The sequence below is a fragment of the Pteropus vampyrus genome, unplaced genomic scaffold (assembly GCF_000151845.1).
Source record: "Pteropus vampyrus isolate Shadow unplaced genomic scaffold, Pvam_2.0 Scaffold271, whole genome shotgun sequence".
In the NCBI taxonomy this organism is placed as follows: domain Eukaryota; kingdom Metazoa; phylum Chordata; class Mammalia; order Chiroptera; family Pteropodidae; genus Pteropus; species Pteropus vampyrus.
Window position 1 is genome coordinate 1131440 of NW_011889052.1, and position 9358 is coordinate 1140797.

Here is a 9358-nt window from a genome sequence, read left to right on the forward strand (position 1 = left end):
GCAGCGCCTAAACATCGTTCAAATTCGCAAATGCAAAACCAAAGTTTAAAATCCATGGTTAAGGTAGCTGAACTAGAAGAGAAACCTTCTGAGTTGGGGATGAAAAAAAAAAATGGAAATTCAGAACAGTCAACAAATGCTTTTATCTTATTCATAGAATGTTAAAGGACTCCATGATGGAATACAGGGCTTCTGCCGAGTTGAAGGTGAGGACAGAGATCTGTAGGATCCAGGACCCTCGGAAAAGTGAGAATCCTTGTAGGTGAACTGAAGGAAAGTCTACCCTTTGGAGAAAGGCGATGGGGGTATCTGCCTGTCTCCGCCAGGTGCAGGTGGAACAGAAACAAAGAAACCATTCTGTCCAGAGAATCGCTAACCACAGCAATAGTCTCCTTGGAGCTGGAGTTCGTATCAGTCAGGATCTCGGGACAATAGAGATGTCACATACAAATCAAGTAATTTGAGGAAGACTCATTAAAAGGACGACTACAATTTGGATTTGGAATGAAAAGAATTAGAGAAACCACAGGAATAAAGCTAGCGTTATTTTAGCCTGACCATTTTGTGGACATCCCTGCAAGGCTAGGACAGCCCATTGCTGACTTGTGTTCGCCAGTGCAGACTGGGTCTCGTTTCTGCCTCAGCCGCAGGAAGCTCTATTGGTGGGCAGCATCTGACGGGAGCTGGTTAACCTTCCCTTACAAGTAAGGCAAGGCACTGAAGGATAATGGCCTCTCATAGCTGACCTAGTTAAAGAAGGGGCACCAATTCCTATCATTTGACCTTTTATTTTCCTTGGGATGGCCTGTGCTTGAAGCCACTAGTAATGAGTGGGGGCTAACTATAAACTACAGAAAATGAAACAAGACCATTCCCTTTATTAGAGCACCTCTACCAGACATCATCATTTAATGGATAACATTCAAAATAATGCAAGTAAGTGGTTTAAAGTTATAGATTTAATTAACACATTCTATTTAGTAAAAAATGTCACAGGAGAGAGAGGTGTCCTCATCTACCGTCCATATACTTTGCTGCACTAAAGGCACTGTGGACCACCTCGGACCTGCTCCTGACACCCAAGAGATAGATGGAACTGCCCCTCTACCAGGGGGCACATTCAGACGATTCTCAGGAGGCAAGCGACTCCCCCGCAGGGCACCTCTGACTTTGTTGCCGTGCCTCTTATCTGAGAGTTCCTATCCTCACCGGTGTGACTGCATCCACTGGTGTGTCACCCTAGCCCTACATGACATATTGGCTGCCAAGGGAGGGGGTCTTTATTCTTAACACATCCTGCTGCCAGTGAGCAGGTGACACTTGCCAAGTTTTACAGAGAGTCGGGGACATTCCCCAAAGCCCCAAAGGCGTCATAACGTCACAGCTAACTAACCAGACTAGTCAGCATCTTCTTTTTGAATCTGTCCTTCAGGTTCCCCCACTAAGTGAGCCGACTGGCTGCGAACAGTCTTTGAAGTCCTAGTTTGTGTCCTTATAGGATTCTGGATCCTAAAGATGTTTTATCACTGGCTCCAAACACAGGCATTATAAAGTAACATACAATGTAGATTATAAAACAGCCGAGGCCAGGGGGATGGATTATCACACCGATGAGCCACAGATGGCCTCTGTGCCCTGGGTCTTAGGTTGTTTATTTCTTCAGTGCAGGCTGAGACTCATTACCTCAAAAGCCTTCTGGTGTCAGATTCAAATGTTTACATATCCCATTATTTAAAGGTTTTTAAATTTTAAAAATACTTAAAGTCATATTTATTTAAATGTATTTTAAAATTTAAGCCTGAGATTTTATTTTCTTTTAAAATTTAAAATCTGTTAAAAGTTAAATATTTATTAAATAATGAGATTATTCGAAATAATCTAAACGAGCTCTTTAGCCGTTGAGAGCCTGCCTGCTCTTTATACCCGCAGTGAAATTTCTTCCGACAGCCACCAGACTTTCGAGCATTACAAAATCTATCATGAGCTCTTTGAAGCAGAGCTTCATTTCTGAGCCTGCAGTGTGTCTGTCTCACGGGAAACGCTCGATACATTCTCAGTCAATTAGTGAAGCGAAATAACGTAGGGATAACCGTAACCAAGACATAGAAGAGTCAGAGTGAGAACGAGTGCCATCGAGAGTGGAAAGAAATGGCCGAAGAAGCGAAGTCGAGGGACCCGTGTGAGGAGAGAGAGTGAAGACGGAAACCCCAGAGGAACAGATTTTTAGGTGAATGAAAAGAGCTAAGAATAAAAGCGAAGCAGGAGTCAATGCTAAATAAGAAGGAAGAGTTAATTCGAAGAGATAGAGGTGGAGGAAAGGAATTGTCCGATAGAAAATGTGCTGAGACGAGATGAGAGAAAAGACACACACACAGTAGGACAGCATCAGAGAAGCGAGATGAGAGGAAATGGGTTCATAAAGCGGGAGAGAGTCAGAGCCGCCCAAAAGCCGAGAGAGGAGAAATTCAGCCCGTTTACTGAGAGGCGGGTAAATGGGCGGAAAACAGGCGAAGACAAGAGATGGGAAAGAACGGAGATGTACAGCTAGCGCTGCAGTCATGGATCAGAGAGACCTACTGACTGGATGCAGGAGCGAGACACAAAGTGAGAAGAGGAACAGTAAGTTGTACCTCCACGGTTTCCAAGCAGAGGAAGAGCTGGACACGGGAGAACGGAGTAAAGTGAGTAGAGAGCAGAAGACGACGTAGGTAAAGAAAGCAAAGGATGGTAAGAAAACGGGAGGAGAGAGAGAGGCTGAGGGAGCAGACGGCAGGATGGGAGGCAGGAATGAAGCCGAGTAACAAAGATTCGACATGGGGCAAAGACAGTAGTGGTGTGGGCAGTTCAGAAAGAGCCACCCCAAGAGGCGCCCCGACGGTAGGCGGATTATTTGAGCTAAAGGCAACTGATACCCTGTGGGCTCAAGAGAAACTTCTGCTCTTCACCACCTTACTATCTACAAGAGTTTAAATGAGGAGCCTGGCTCTCGATGTGGCAGGGCGAACACGAATTACTGGACACGTGCTCTGGAGCGCTTCCTGAGCAGCGCAGCAGCTGTGTCCAAGGAGCACCCTGTGGTCATCCCCAAGTTCATCCAGGAGGCCAAGGTAGGAGGCTGCAGACCAAAAGAAGTCTCTGAGGGCAGGCTCCCAGCCCTGGAGAAGACTCCCCCTCTGGGGCTATAGAAGTGTGTGGGTGCGGTGGGCTGGGAAGGATATGTTGTACCAGGGTGCTTGAGGGAGCATCTTGGGGCAAGTAGGAGAAGAAATTGTCCCTTGCCCTGCATCACATGGCCCTCCACGCTCCCCCACTAGGAGACTGACGCGGATGCTGTGGCCTGTGATGGTGCGGTGGCAGCCATCGCCATCTCTGGGCATGTGGAGAACGCGGGTGTGCATTCAGGGGATGCCACGCTGGTGAACCCACCGCAAGACATCACTGCCAAAACCCTGGAGCGGATCAAAGCCATCGTACATGCCATGGGCCAGGAGCTGCAGGTCACGGGACCCTTCAATCTGCAGCTCATTGCCAAGGTAGGAAAAAGGGGCTGCAGCAGCTCCTCGTTCTGTGCCAGCCCCAGTGTCAGGGTGCCCTGCACTGTCTCCTGCCCTCAGGGAAAAGGCCGGAAGGCTGGAGGGAAGGGGGGATGGCGAGGGCCCGCAGTGTTGTCAGGTTTCTGACAGTCGGTCACCCTGAACCCTGTCCCAGGTTGATTCCCCACAGAGTGGTGAGTGAGGGGGAGAAAGCCCAGCCTGCAGAAGGCCTGACTAGTTTCTCTCTGCTCCAGGACGACCAGCTGGAAGTTACTGAATGCAACGTGCGCGTCTCTCGCTCCTTCCCCTTCGTCTCCAAGACACTAGGTGACCTGCGGTGACCTTCTGAAGCCTCGAGGTGTATTAACCCCATCCCTAGCTCGGATGGTCTCACACACCCATTTTCCTTTTCTGTCTCCGAACATCCAAACATCTCGTGTGCGTGGGCTCTCTGACTCGCTCATGTGTGCAGGGTTCTCATACACACGTATGTAATCAAATTTGGTTATTTTCTCTTGTTAATCTGTCTCATGTCTACTTGATTATTAGACCAGCCGAAAGAACCTTGAGGGTAGAAGAACATTTCTTCCTCCCCCACAGTAGCAACCCTCAGGCAGTGCACATGCATTGGGTGGGTTTGTCCATCATTCAGAGACCAGCCTTATACAGAGCAGCTAAGTCACCGGCCAAGGTCACCACCTGGTTGGAAGCAGAGCTGGTTGGATCCAGGGACGCTGGTGCTAGCAACATTGGCCAAATTGCTATCATCCCTCAAAAAGAAACTAGAACAATTGGAATACATATAGGTCAGAGAACAAAGGGGGGATGATTTATAGAGTTTTGAGATTAAAATGGCTTTAAAACAAGAGGAAAGGAAGTAAAGAAAATAACTCAATGGACATAGGAGGAAACAAGAATAAGAAAAGCAAGTATGAGAGACAAAAACAGAAATGGGTAATGAAAAGAAAATGAAGGAAAGAGAATAATGAGGAAAATAGAAAATAAGATTACACATGGGAAAGATGACAGAGAATGGACTCGAATAGAGGAAAAATTAAAAAATTTTTCAAAAGGTGTAGAAAAGGAAACGAGAAGAGGTATGAAATTGCTTCTCCCAGCGGAGGCTCGAGGTGGGGACTCACCTGGCTGGTCTCTGCAGTGAGACCTGACTGACAAGCTGTGTGTGTCTGTGTGTGGGGGGGTGATGGTGGGCTCCAGAGTGATGGGGGACAGGTGGCCTCATCCCAAACTGGGATGTGATTATCATGTCACCCAAACTGGATCTGACCAGATCAGGATGGACTCTCTAACACGGCGTCAAATTAGCCTATGGCGAATAAGCCTACTAAAACACGTATTGTGACAATGACATATAGAAGCAAATTACACTCTGGGGACACCAGCTTGTCTAGATGTGGTTTTTGTGATAATGAAAACTCTGTATTATAAACTCATGATTTAATTCTATCCCACTGACGCAATAAGTGAATAATAATTGCAAATCAACATGATGACATACAATATAAAATTTTAAAGAATGATTAACTAAGTTTGGGAAGCATATGAACTGTTTAAAGCAAAATTAAATAAAGTCAATTCTAAAATGACATTTTAAATTTCTATCATAATTATGTAAGAGACTATTCATGGATGTGGATAATGACTGAGAAAAATGTAGAAAAGATAATCTTATTTCTGTGGGCAATCCATAATTTCGTTTACTTAAAATTTTTCTTTAATGACATTGTACCTTTAATTAAAAGAAACAATGGGGATATATAAGCCAGTTCAAGTAAATTTAATGGTACTCTTACCAGAATTCTGCTTCCGGGAGAATTAATATTTTACTTTGCAGTTGTTAGAAATTTCTCATTTGGAAGATTAGCAATATATCGCAGTTGAATTGGCATAAACTTAATAAGGAGGATACAATCCAATATTTAAAAATCATCATTTAAAAAGTAGTAAAATGTGTTACTCTGGAAACTGTTGACTTGGGTTACAATGACTTCTGAGACAAAAAAGAAGCCAAGAAAACCCCTCACTCCCTGACAAGAGGACGTACACCTGTTCAATCGGAAGCCCAGCTCTTCCCTGCAACTCAATATTTTTGTAAAGGAAATTCTCACATGAAAATGTACACGTGGGGATGGAAAAGTATTCAAATAGACTTTAAGGCAAGAAGTATTAGAAATAAAAGGGAAATTTTCACAGTAATGAAAAAGATCAAGACACAAAGATTTAAAAATCCAATATTTATGACTCGCTTCAAATAAAGGAACTAAAAGTTGACAAAAATAAAAGGATAAACGGACAAAGCCCCGGGAGGCATGAGAAAGTGAGCAGAAGAGAAACTAAGAGACTGAATGAGATACAAGGACTGGGGCAGGAAGGAGCGAGAAGCAGACGAGGACCAGGGCTTGGCCGAGACCCAGGGTCCTGGTCCAGTAATGGAGCTGAGGACACAGAGGGACCCAGGAGGTGGCACCAGGAGCCTGAGGCTCCCCTGAGTAGCATGGGGCAGCAAGAGCCTGAGGTTCCATCTGGGATTCAGGAGACCCGGGTTCTAGTCCTACTTGCCATGTGATCTTGAGCGAGTCGCCCTCTGCATGAGTTCCACCTCCCCTGGGCCTACCCCGGCCTCGCCCCAACCAATGGCTGGCGCCAGAGCAGCACCTTTCACTTGTGGGAGAAGAGGTGAGGGTGCCGCCAGGCGGAGGGCAAAGGCGGGGCCTTCCCGCGTCATCGGAGCCGGAATCTCTCTCTGCAGCAGGGAGCATCCAGGCACCAATCCCCGGCATGACAGGAGGCGAGAAAGCTCTCTCAGGCCGGGGCCGCCCAGGGCCGGGACTTGCTGTCCCCTCGGACTCACAAACCTGAGTCAGAGGGACTCCCGGTGAGGCACACAGCAGAGGGGACCCAGGACTACTGGCTCCATCTGTGTCCTCTCCCTGGGCTCACACTGCCTCTTCCCAGGAGAGGCCAAGGCAAGCTGTGCACCCTCTCCTTCTTCCTGTCCTTTCCCAAGGAGGCCTCGAGTGGCCACCAGTTCAAGTCAGGCCTTGCCCTGGGCATGGAGGGCCAGTTCTTGCTCTGCAGGCTCTCAGACCCCTGAGAGTCTCCTTCTCCAATGATAGTTTTCACAGGATGTCCCCTCTGGAAAGGTGCCTAGGGACTCATCTCATAGAAGAAGAATGTGAGGTTTGGAAAAGAGACTGTCCCGAGGTGGTTAGTGCCAAGGAACAGACCACAGCCCAGTTCTTGAGCTCCAAGTTCATGGGGCTTTTCACCAGGGCGTCTTTCCTTAGGGTCAGAGTTTCTGCCCACCCCCAGGGCCACACACATCAAACACAGACATACACATACACACAAAGACACAAATACAACAAGCTCTGTCTCCAGGTCAGCAAGCCGGGCTGGGAGCAGGTGAGAGGGACCCTGTGTGCCTGGGGGCTGGCGGTGCCTGCACACGCATCAGAGGGTGTGAGAAACAAAGAGGTACTGGCCCCCTACGTCTCTGGGGTGGGCACACACCCCGCCCCAGCTGGATTCTTCTGCCTGAGACAAAGCTGTAGGTACAGGACTCACCTTCCTCAGCCTACAGCAGTGCGTCTTCCTCAGGTCCCTACTTGCACACCCAGCACCCCACCCAGCCTGGGGAGAGGGCCACTTGGCCCTAAGGGGTCGAGGTTCCTGAGGCCCTTTGGGTAGACTGTGTGGCAACTCCCTGGGGGCTCCAGGGCAGGAGGGAGGCCAGGAACCAAGTCCCGTGAGGGCAATAACCCCGGGGCCTTGAATGACAGAGCACCGGCTGCGTGCCTCCCCCGTGGTAGGTGCCGTTGGCCCACCAGGCACCCTCGCCCCCGCCATTCCATCCTGCTCTGCCCTCAGGAGCTGACCTCCCGGGGCTGTGCCTGCTGGGCTCCCCTGTCCTCTGGCTTTGTCATCAGGATGTGGCTTGGCCATCAGAGGAGCCTGAGGCTGGGGTAATTATTCCCCAGTGTCCTCTCTGCCAGGGGCAGGCTGGCAGGGCCCGGACAGTCCCTCCTACACCTACGGCTCCGACTGGTGCTGACACTGCTGTTCCTGTCCCCTCAGGCCCAGGGCCAGGACCAGCTTGTGGCTTCCCTGCTGCCCGCAGCTGTCAGTCTAAACTCCCTTCCGTTTCCTCGTTCCTTTCTGGCATTCGCCATCAGTTTCCCATCGAGAGCCGGACGCATCCAGCACTTGCCAAACATTTCCTCACTAAATCCTGCCGGATGCCCACTTGGGATCCAACCCCATGACACAGGGCGACTCCTGACCACATGCCAGACCGTCCCTGCCCTTCTCCCCAGAGGCCCAGCCGTGCAGAGGAGGAGAAACTACAACTAGAATCCATGGCTCGCGCCTCCCAGAGCTGCTTCTAGCCTGAGGTCTTGGGAAGACAGACAGGTCAGGAGAGGGGACGGCTTCAGACAAAGAGGGCCACAGACCCTCTCTTCCTGGTGCACCCCTTCCCTGTGTCTGGAGGGCGCCTCGCCAGGACGTCAGGGTCTGGGACTCCTGCAGCAAGAGGCTGTGGGTTACACAGCCGTCCCCTTGCCAGCTGGAGGCTTCTGTGGTCACGAACGTCTGGGTAACTTTACCCACCTTTTGACCTTCCAGCCCCACCAACACTTCTGTAATCAACCTTCTGTTTGCAACACCCAGAGCGGCTTGTTTTGCTGACTAGTCAGTCACTCTCTGTTACGCTACCTTAGACCAGACATGTCTGACATCTGAAACCAGAATTCCAGATAGAGACAAGATTATTCATTAAGCCTTAACACTACTGAATTGGGAACCGTTCCTCATTGTTTGAATTTTCCGAAGAGCTCCAGACAGAAAATTCCCGCGGCTGCTTCTGAAAAATTCCTCACTGTGGCCAGAAGGTGGCAGTATGCCACCATCCCAGCCGCCAGCTCACCTGCAGTCCCAGGCGCCCCGTGAGCCGCACACTCCTAGACCTGCAGGGGCTCAGTTATGGCCGCTGGGACAGCCCCACAGACCACTGTTTCAAGTGCATGTAATCCAAATGCTTATAAACCAAACCCCAAAACTGCAAGCCATCGAGAAGTGAATTCCTGATGTCCTGTCTTAGATTTCCAGTGACCATTTGGAATCGGGTAAACCATTATCCTCAGATTAGACCAGAACACCTTCAAAGGGAGATCCAGGAAACACTGTCAGTCAGCTAACCCAGGCAGTTTGGGGTCTGAATTTGTTCTTAAATGTGTTATTCTGAGGAAAGCCTGGGGGCGAAAGGCAGTCACCATCAGCAGTCACCAGTGCCCAACAGAGAAGCCGGGACAGCCAGGTCCGCCCCATGGCGCCCAGCACAGCCGAGGGCCATCTGTCGGTGGAGCCAGTGGGACCGTGTCCTGCCCGTTGCCAAGGTTCCGAGTGGCTTCCAAGAAGATTCCAATATTTATCAGCACAAATTCAGCTGTTACATCGATTAGCACGGTTCTTCCAATACCACCCCCTCCCCCCAAAAATTAATGATATAGCACTTCCGATTCTTCTGAGAGTTACTCCAATATTTAAATTGGTGAAAGTTCTTTTAACGAAGCAAGTCACCCCCTCAACCCTATAAGGCACCCCCTGGCGAAGAGGGAAAACGAGATCCTCTCGTGCCGCATGTTTGTGGGAAAACCAGCAGGGAGGGCATGTCCGACATTGAAACCGTGGCGGAGACCCAGGCGAGCAACCCAGAGTCCTGCGGGCGTGGGCTCCCCGTTCTCAGCCGTGGTGCTTGGGCGGAGACTTCAGGTTCCACCCACCGTATCGTGCTGTTTTTATTC